Source organism: Muntiacus reevesi, chromosome 11, assembly GCF_963930625.1.
Source record: "Muntiacus reevesi chromosome 11, mMunRee1.1, whole genome shotgun sequence".
Lineage (NCBI taxonomy): Eukaryota > Metazoa > Chordata > Mammalia > Artiodactyla > Cervidae > Muntiacus > Muntiacus reevesi.
In genome coordinates, this window is record NC_089259.1 from 7,116,112 (window position 1) to 7,124,682 (window position 8,571).

The following is an 8,571-nucleotide window of genomic DNA, read 5'->3' on the forward strand; positions in this document are numbered from 1 at the left end:
AAGCTAATATGCCCTCTGAGAAAATAAACTAAGACATTTAAGTAACTTGTCCCAGGTCACAGTTGTAGTTAGTGGCAGATCAGGAAATCAAATCTGTTCCAAGCTCAATAGCGCTCCTAGGTGCTACCAGCAGCCTCAGTGCCCAGAACTCCACGTAACAGCAGAGGATTCTGACAAGTGTCAGCAACAGAAAGTCAGGGTGCCCTGAGTGCCTGGAAGGCTGTTGCCTCTGCCCCAAGTCAGCCTCACTTAGCCTCATTTCTGATCTATGCAAGTTAATTCCACAAATACACATGGATAGGTAAATGACTGCATACCAAAATCTGTGACTCATAAACAATATCTCTAAGTTGTGGAATTTCCTTTCTTATTTTTAGGTTTTCTGAAGTTTTAACTTTCCTAAAATAGTATATGTAAATAAATACAAGATAAATGAAGAAATAATAGTATTTATAGATTTTTTTTCTCTTAGTCAGAATATGACAGCAACATTTTGACAAAGGGAATCGTTATTTATTTAATGGTAGCAAGAAGGGAATTGGCTGAGACCTGCAAACGTAGTAGCAATAATTTTGTTACGTAAAGATCCCTTCCAGCCATACTAGACAAGTTTCCATTAGGTTAAGAAAAAGTTATTACTTGAAGTGGTGCCATGTAACTTTCAGATATAGACAGATTCCACCATGATGTTGATTGAAATCAGAAGATCAGACTGCTTTGTCTGTTCAAGTCATTGTCATGTCAGAAACAGTATACCAGTGCAATGACCCCAATAATAATGAATGACAAAGCCGCCTACTCAGGTTGTGACATGGAAAATCTGCATTGAGTAGGTAGTAACTCGAGATGCATTTATTAGGACCTCCCTTGTGTTAGGTACTATTTTAAGTGCAGAAAAGTTTTGCTTAATTGTCTAGTTTAAATGATCTATAGGTAAATTTATTGTTGCTTAGTATTAAAATGCAATGTAAAAAAATTACCCAGGTCATTGCTTAACTGTTTCCTTTGGCCTGAGAAAAAAGTGCTTTAAATAAATTGTAGTCATCCCATTGTCCATTACGGGCTGCAGCTTAAGTATTTGAGGAAGGGTGTTTCTTTTTTTTTTATATATGGTGATTCCCCTCTTGCCGCACCCCCCCCCAAAAAAAAAAAAAAAATCCTCAGAAAGAAAACCTGATCTGGAAGGATTTCCACTTTTACTCTGATTTTGTTTGGAAATAACTGGTTCCCTAGTGAATCTCTTTTGTAAAAGCAACTTCACAGTGAAGCACAAATGTGACTGTTAAAATAAATGAAAGCTGAAGAAATATCATTTCTTCTTTCCTACCCCCATGCCCATTTTAAATGTATTAAACTTTCCAAAGTTCTGTTGGCCTTTTTTTTTTTTTTAACTAGCATTAATTTAGTTTCAAGTATTCACTGTCTACAATAAGAGCTCTTTCAACATGTTAATTCAATTGTTTAGCTTTTTGTTCTTTGACAATTATTTTCAATCAAGAATTTCAAATAAAAATGAAACATCTGTATAAATAGCTAAGATTTTGCAAATAAATATAATACTAAAATATCTAAATTACTTTAAGTATAAATAACAGGATAAAAGAAAGAAATAGAAACACCAGCAATGTAGGAATAGCTAATAAAACTGGGTAAATATCAAAGGCATCAGTGACTGCCAACGAAAAATATGAATAAAGTACTGAGAGTAAGGACAGTACAAAAATGTACGATTTTCATTGTAATCCTGCCTGCTCACTATTCCTCAGTCAGCACAAGTAAGTGATAGTGACTAATATTTCTTTGGGGCATAGGCCACTAACTCATAATCATATTTTAACATATATATGCATAAACACTTCTGCTATTAATAAAAATAGTAAGCATTTACCTCATGCTGATTAGTCCTTGTTATAGCCTCTTCACAAGCATTAGTATTTTTCTATCTAATAATAGTCCTGAAATTATTCTTTTGAAGTTTAGGGTAAGTATGCACTAGTATGTGAGTATGTATGTGTATTTGTTAAAAATTGCATTATACTCAAAGTCAAAATTATTATCATATATAATCAATAAATTATACAACATGTAGAATTTATTATGTATATCTCCTATGTGAAATATATATTAAATATGTTAGCTATTTAAATATATTAAAATTGTTTTTAAATATAAAAACTTAAAAATACTTTTGTAAAACAGGGACAGAATCAGAAAGGTTTGTTCTGAACTTACAAATTTTGAAAGATTTGATAATTAGCAAAGATGTTAAACTTTGATTTAAAGTATGCTTTTATTCCCATGGATGGAGGAGCCTGGTGGGCTACAGTCCACGGGGTCACAAAGAGTCGGACACAAATGAACGACTTAAAAATACTTTAAAATAAAAAATAAAATAAAATAAAAAATACTTTAAAATATAATTTAAAAACAATACTAGGCATGCTATGGTTACAAATAATTGTTTTAAGCAAGATATACAGTTGTGTAATCTTATAATCTTTATATATAATGTTAATTATCAGTGGTGAAATGGCTTAAATTAAAACAAATAACAGATAAGCAAATCTTAAAGGATGTTTTTTATAAACATATAAGACTTCATCACGCTGGTGAAATAAAGAGTTTTCTACCATTTTCCCACCAAAGAACACCAATCTTGACAACCACCATGTATGGAAGAAGACTTTGCAGAATTCAGGAAGCCAGTGGAGAAGTTGTGGTGGAATTCCAGGAGGCAAGTAGAGCAAGAAGTCTCAGATTGGATGCATTTTATAGGGTCAGAGAAACAATTTATTTTACCCAAGTCTCCCCTCCCCTACAGCAGCACAGCTCAGCATTAAGCAAGACCTTCTCGGCTGTGATTTCTTCTGCAGGTGAGAGTGAGGGTGAACCCAGCTTCCCCAGTTGCACAGGATGCTACCAAAGAGATCCGTTACTTTCTCATCTCATTAAAAATATGAAGTGTGTAGCACAGCTAGGATTGGAAAGTCTGGGAGAACCACAAATATTGGATCCCACAGATCCTACTACACATGTTGCAGACTCCATCAATAAGTATGCCCAAGAACCGCTGGGGAGGCCTCACCTTGAATCCCACCAACAGGCCTACAGGTAACCCTAATGCTCCTTTCAACTCACACGCCTTGCCCAACTCCATGGCTGGCTTCTTGTGTTCACTCTCCAGCGGCAGCAAGGGCCAGGCTTACAGACAGCTACTGAGCTCATGCAGAAAGCTGACCCAACTCCGTGAAACTGGGGGAAAACACATACACTTGAGCATCCCTCACCTCCCTAGGGAAAGCAAGAGAGAGCTGTCAGCATTCCATCTGCTATTGCAGGAAGATGAAGGCATAATATCTAAAGGACACCCCCATAAGCAGGAACAAGAAGTGCAGAGAATTGTATCTTAGAAAAGATCTGAGAAAGCATGAGAATCTCTAATAGGACTGACAAAAGGTATTTCTTCCCTGTATTTAGTCAGTAAAGACTGAAAGAGGTAACTGCTTCTTCAAATATCATGTGGCTGTAACAACAAAAACACTAGAAACAAAATTGAAGATAAACAAATGGGTCTATATCAAACTAAAAACTTCAGTAAAAAATAAAAGAAAAAGTCAAAAGAGTGAAGAACAACCTAAAGAATAGTAGAAAATATTTTCAAACTATAAATAAGAGTTAGTATACATAATATATAAAAAATGTATACAACTAAATAGTAAAAAAAAAATGCACAAATAATACAACTATAACTTGGGCAGAGAATTTGAACAAAAAAGATATATAAATGGCTAACAGGTGCATAAAAAGAAGCTTGACATCATTCAACATCAGGGAAATACAAAAAAAAAATTGCAATGAAATATCATCTTACACCTGTCAGAATAATTATCATCAAAAAAACAAGAGATAACAAGTTCTGACAAGGGGGTAAAGAAAAGGGAAGAATACCCCTTCCCTTGTATACTGTTATCAGTATCCTTGTATACTGTTGGTGGGGATGTACATTGGGACAGCCACTGAAGAAAATAACAAGGAGTTTCCTCAGATAATTAAAAAGAGAACTACCATATGAATACAAGAATACACAGAAGAACTGTACAAAAAAGATCTTCATGACCCAGATAACTACGATAGTGTGATCACTCATCTAGAGCCAGATATCCTGGAATGCAAAGTCAAGTTGGCCTTAGGAAGCATCACTACAAACAAAGATAGTGGAGGTGATGGAATTTCCAGTTGAGCTGTTTTAAATCCTAAAAGATAATGCTGTGAAAGTGCTGCACTCAATATGCCAGCAAATTTGGAAAACTCAACAGTGGCCACAGGACTGGAAAAGGTCAGTTTTCATTCCAATCCCAAAGAAGGGCAATGCCAAAGAATGTTCAAACTACCACACAATCGTACTCATCATCTACACACTAGCAAAGTAATGCTCAAAATTCTCCAAGCCAGGCTTCAACAGTACATGAACCAAGAAATTCCAGATATTCAAGCTGGATTTAGAAAAGACAGAGGAACCAGAGGTCAAATTGCCAACATACGGTCAATCATAGAAAAGCAAAAGAATTTCAGAAAAACATATACTTTTTCTTTACTGATTACACCAAACCCTTTGACTATGTAGATCTCAACAAACTGTGAAAAATTCTTCAAGATATGGGAATGCCAGACTACTTTACCTGCCTCTTGAGAAACCTGTATGCAGGTCAAGAAGTAACAGTCAGAACCGGACTTGGAACAACAGACTGTTTCCAAATTGGGAAAGGAGTACATCAACACTATATATTGTCACCTTGCTTATTTAACCTATATGTAGAGTACATCATGAGAAATCCTGGGTTGGATGAAGCACAGCTGTAATCAAGATTGCCAGGAGAAATATCAATAACCTCAGATATGCAGATGACACCACCCTTATGGCAGAAAGTGAAAAGGAACTAGAGTCTCTTGATGAGAGTGAAAGAGGAGAGTGAAAAAACTGGCTTAAAACTCAACATTCAAAACACTAGGATCTTTGGAGAAATGTCTGTTTAGTTCTTTGGCCCATTTTTTGATTGGGTCGTTTATTTTTCTGGAATTGAGCTTCAGGAGTTGCTTGTATATTTTTGAGATTAATCCTTTGTCTGTTTCCTCATTTGTTATTATTTTCTCCCAATCTGAGGGCTGTCTTTTCACCTTACTTATAGTTTCCTTTGTTGTGCAAAAGCTTTTAATTTTCATTAGGTCCCATTTGTTTATTTTTGCTTTTATTTCCAATATTCTGGGAGGTGGGTCATAGAAGATCTTGCTGTGATTTATGTCGGAGAGTGTTTTGCCTATGTTCTCCTCTAGGAGTTTTATAGTTTCTGGTCTTACATTTAGATCTTTAATCCATTTTGAGTTTATTTTTGTGTATGGTGTTAGAAAGTGTTCTAGTTTCATTCTTTTACAAGTGGTTGACCAGTTTTCCCAGCACCACTTGTTAAAGAGATTGTCTTTTTTCCATTGTATATCCTTGCCTCCTTTGTCAAAGATGAGGTGTCCATAGGTTCGTGGACATTTCTCCAAAGAAGACATACAGATGGCTAACAAACACATGAAAAGATGCTCAACATCACTCATCATCAGAGAAATGCAAATCAAAACCACAATGAGGTACCATTACACGCCAGTCAGGATGGCTGCTATCCAAAAGTCTACAAGCAATAAATGCTGGAGAGGGTGTGGAGAAAAGGGAACCCTCTTACACTGTTGGTGGGAATGCAAACTAGTACAGTCACTATGGAAAACAGTGTGGAGATTTCCTAAAAAACTGGAAATAGAACTGCCATATGACCCAACAATACCACTTCTAGGCATACACACTGAGGAATCCAGATCTGAAAGAGACACGTGCACCCCAATGTTCATCGCAGCACTGTTTATAATAGCCAGGACATGGAAGCAACCTAGATGCCCATCAGCAGACGAATGGATAAGGAAGCTGTGGTACATATACACCATGGAATATTACTCAGCTGTTAAAAAGAATTCATTTGAATCAGTTCTAATGAGATGGATGAAACTGGAGCCCATTATACAGAGTGAAGTAAGCCAGAAAGATAAAGAACATTACAGTATACTAACACATATATACGGAATTTAGATAGATGGTGGCGATAACCCTATATGCAAAACAGAAAAAGAGACACAGAAGTACAGAACAGACTTTTGAACTCTGGGGGAGAACGTGAGGGTGGGATGTTTTGAAAGAATAGCATGTATATTATCTATGGTGAAACGGACCACCAGCCCAGGTGGGATACATGAGTCAGGTGCTCGGGCCTGGTGCACTGGGAGGACCCTGAGGAGTCGGGTGGAGAGGGAGGTGGGAGGGGGGATCGGGATGGGGAATACGTGTAACTATATGGCTGATTCATGTCAATGTATGACAAAACCCACTGAAATGTTGTAAAGTGATTGGCCTCCAACTAATAAAATAATATTAAAAAAAATAAATAAATAAATAAATTAAAAAAAAAAAAAAAAACACTAGGATCATGGCATCTGGTCTCATCACTTTCTGGCAAACAGATGGGGAAACAATGGAAACAGTGACATGCTTTCTGTTTTGGGGCTCCAAAATCACTGCAGATGGTGACTGCAGCCATGAAATCAAAAGATGCTTGCTCTTTGGAAGAAAAGCTCTGGCCAACCTCGACAGCAAATTAAAAAGCAGAGACATTGCTTTGCCAACAAAGATCCTTCTTGTCAAAGATATGTTTTTTTCAGTAGTCATGTATGGATGTGAGATTTGGACTATAAGGAAAGCTGAACGTCAGAGAATTGATGCTTTTGGACTGTGGTGTTGGAGAAGACTCTTGAGAGTTCCTTGGACTGCAAGGAGATCAAACTAGTCAATCCTAAAGGAAATCAGTCTTGAATATTTATTGGAAAAACTGATGCTGAAGCTGAAACTCCAATACTTTGGTCTCCTGATCTGAAGAACTGACTTATTGGCAAAGACCCTGATGCTGGGAAAGATTGAAGGCAGGATGAGAAGGGGACGACAGAGGATGCGATTGTTAGATAGCATCACCGACTTGATGGACAAGAATTTGAGCAAGCTTCAGGAATTGGTGATGGACTGGGAAGTCTGGCATGCTGCAGTCCATGAGGTCACAAAGAGTCAGACACGACAGAGTGGCTGAACTGAGCTGAACCATATGACCCAGTCATCCCCCTTCTGTGCATATTATATCAAGTGAAAAAAAGTGATTATCTTGAAGTGATAGCCACACTCCCAACTCCTAGAAAAATACTGAAACAGACTCAATAAGGAATAGAAAATCTGAATAGGACTGTAATGAGCAAAGAGACTGAATTAGCAATTTTTAAAGTTTCTGCAAAGAAAAGTCTAAGACCTGATAGTGATGATTGCTTCAGTTGTTAAGTCTACCAGAGATTTAAAAAAGAATTAAGATCATGATGTCTTTGGCAGCACATATACTAAAAGTGAAATAATACAAAGAAGATTATCATGGTCCCTGCAATAGGATGGCATGCCAATTTGTTAAGTGCTCTATATTTTTCATGAGGGAGGGGACATATGTGTACTTATGGTTGATTCATGTTGATGTATAGCAGAAACTAACACAATATTTTAAAGCAGTTATACCCAATTAAACATTTAAAAAGAATTAAGGCCAATTTCTTCAAAGTCTTAAGAAGAAAATAATTGTAGAAAGAGGAGAAAACATTTTTAACTCAATCTATGAGGCCCACATTACTATGATACCCAAATCAGACAAAGATATCATAAGATCTTTAATTATAGACCAAAATTTTTCATGGAAAAGTACACAAAGTTCTCAACAAAGTAGTAAGAAGTCAAATCCCACAATGTAGCAAAAAGGATTATACATCATTACAAGTAAGATTATCTGAAAGACTCAAGGTTGAGTGAATATATAAGTATCAATCATTGTATAGCATCTTATTAATAAAATAAATACTCCCCAAATTCATTGCCTTTCTTCTCAATACTGCAGTAGTATTTCCTGCAGAAACTGACAAATTAACCCTATCATTCACATGTTAATCCTACAATTTACATGTGAAGAAAACATCCCAGGATAAATAAAACCATCTTGAAGAATAAGAACAAACTAAGAGAACTAAAAATCCCTGATTTCAAAACCTCTGCAAAAGGTACAATAATAAAGATAGTGTTTTACTGGCATTAAAGAAAAAAAAAAAAAAAAAAAGACATATCAGTCTACGGAATAGAACTGAAAGTCCAGAAATAAACTCATACATCTATAGTTAGCTGATTTTCAATAACATTGCTGAGACAATTCAATGGGGAGAGAATAGTTTTTTCAACAAATGGTGCTAGAACAACTGCATATCCATGTATAAAGGAAAGAAGTTACACTTATATTTCACAACAAATAAAAAGCAACACAATGTGGATCAAAGCATTTTACATTTGTAGGTAAAAGAACTCCCAGATGTTCAAACTGGATTTAGAAAACTTAGGGGAACCAGAGATCAAATTGCCAACATTCACTGGATCATGGAAAAAGCCAGAGGATTCCAGAAAAAAAAAAA

General features: G+C 36.0%; 1 non-coding gene across 1 annotated transcript; it reads left to right on the forward strand.

Moving 5' to 3' along the window:
• The first annotated feature begins 7,446 nt into the window (after nucleotides 1-7,446).
• LOC136144589 (U6 spliceosomal RNA) lies at nucleotides 7,447-7,550 on the forward strand. Its single transcript, XR_010658606.1, has one exon. It is a non-coding gene; the product is annotated as a U6 spliceosomal RNA (small nuclear RNA).
• Nucleotides 7,551-8,571: the final 1,021 nt, after the last annotated feature.